Raw genomic sequence first — 2,336 nt, forward strand, 5'->3', positions numbered from 1 at the left:
ATTCAAAACATTCTGTCTACTCACCATCTTTACCCATTGCTACAGACAAAGGAGGAAAGCAGCAATTGGACTGTCCCATATTATATACCTTAGATGGACATCATGCGTGAGTCACCAGTACGTCCAGTTCATGTGGGCGAGGGGTGATTGTAAATTTAGGTTGTGGTTTATTACCCGTGATTTGAATTATTTATGTATATGCATTTTTATTTTAGTAGATAAACTATAGGGCAAGGGTTTTTTCCCCTATCAGTGGCTTATAGTTAGAATTAACTGTAGTTATATCTCCCTGTGTCCAATAAAGTAAAAATGTATTCACTGCAGCGATGGTTATGGTCCCAAGATAGTCTGATGGAAGGCGCCTATATAAGCAGTGCTTTGCTTTGTCTGTGCGAGGGAATGAACATCAGTGTAGCTGTTTACCACATGATGTTGTTTAAGGTGAGTTACATGAGTTAACTAAATCAGTTTAGCCTAGATTAATTATTTTATTTTTTTGTAAATGCTGAACATGACGCGTGCACTCTAACACTAAATCACTTTGGCTATCCCTGGACAAATTCTACCGGTCTGCCCCTACTAAACCACCAGCGGCCTACCATCACATTCATGTACCACCAGTAACAGTAAAAACCATTTACACCAGCAAGAAACCTCAAACAACTGGATGCTCGCCAGATCTTCAACGATTCCTCACCCCACACACATCAACCCAAGAGCAAAATATAGCTACGGGCCAATCTTCAAAGTCTGGGTGCAACACAGGCTGATGACCCAGATGGACACACACTCCAGCAAAAACGACATAGACGAGGGAGCGACACTCCAGCACCAATTTCACAACAATGGTGCAAACAGATCGCCAATCGTCACACTGACGGAATCCGCAGCCACACCACCCCCTCTGTTGAGCTACACGGAGCCTCTCAAATCCCAGCAATCCAACACCTATCACCATACTGTTCTTAAATGAACAGCGTTCCAGCTTTTACCCTCAAACTGAAAAAGCCCCAAAATGCACCATACAGTGAAGCTGTGAGAAATGAAAATAGAACTTAATCAATAAATAACTAAACTTAATACTTGTAGATGTTTTAATTTAACCAAAAAATGTTGTCAAAATGAACTGTAACTAAACATAATACAAACTACAAACAAACCCGGGATAGAATGTGTCTGCAAATGAAAAGTTACTGAACATAAGGTTAAATGGTGAACAAGCATGAGTAAATCTGTAAACTATGATGTTATGATGGATAAAAGTAGGGACAAGTGGTGTAATTCTTACCCACTTTGTCACAGATCCTATCAACCTTTTCCAGCCGCATCATTTCACAGTGCCGCATCTTACATGTAATTTCTGTAATGTCGTCCAATGTAACATAAAAATATAGCTCATCTTTAATCCCAAAATAAATAAAAATAATAATATGATGAATATAATATGCAAGGAGAGAAAATAAAAAGGTTGTAGTTGAAAGGGGAATTAGAGCCGGGCAGAGAGTTTTCAACATGAGTTTGTGCAATGTTGCACACACTGCACAAACACACAGTTATCATGTGGCAGCTGTAAAATGATGTGATGATGTACTGAATAATTTCATGACCCTGAGTCACGTTCTCTTCTTTTTTAATTTACATAAAAGCAGGTTAGCAAAGTATTTGCCAGTGTTTGCTAAATGGCCTATATTGGTGAATATCAGTATGACTTTTAATTAGTTTTGCCATCATATTTTTCAAATATAACCTTGGTTATTCATTTGCTCATACACATAAAACCAACAAATCCACAGGTATCGAAAAGTGTAAAAAGACACTTAGTTCAGGAGGAAGGAATTATAGTCTTCAAATTAATTTATAAAAGTCTTGAATGGGACAGAAGCAGTTCCTTGGAGTGATATATATATGTATATGTATATACATATATATATTGATAGTGATGTAGCAGTAATGACTTAAAATAATGCCATTTTTAGTGGTTACTCAGTTCTGTATTTTTATTTTGTAATTTTTAGGCTGATAATACTGGATTTGGTGTTTGTCAGTTCAGGATAGTGGTTCTCAGACTTTTTCACACACACATACACACACACCAACACACACACACATGACAGACTATTTATCTATCTTTTATAAAGATAGGGGAAGCAACAAAAAGAAATTTGATGAAATAAAGGGCATCAATATCACAATAGCATCAGCAAACTCTTGTTTATTTTCCCTACATAGATAATATTCATTCAATTTAGTTTCACTCCATATTTTCCCTTGGTCATCCACCCCACCTGCAGTGGCTGTACCCCCCCCCCCCAAAAAAAAAAAAAAGACAAGCGCAA

This window comes from Seriola dumerili, unplaced genomic scaffold (assembly GCF_002260705.1).
Source record: "Seriola dumerili isolate Sdu_G_001 unplaced genomic scaffold, Sdu_1.0 BDQW01000113.1, whole genome shotgun sequence".
Taxonomy (NCBI): domain Eukaryota; kingdom Metazoa; phylum Chordata; class Actinopteri; order Carangiformes; family Carangidae; genus Seriola; species Seriola dumerili.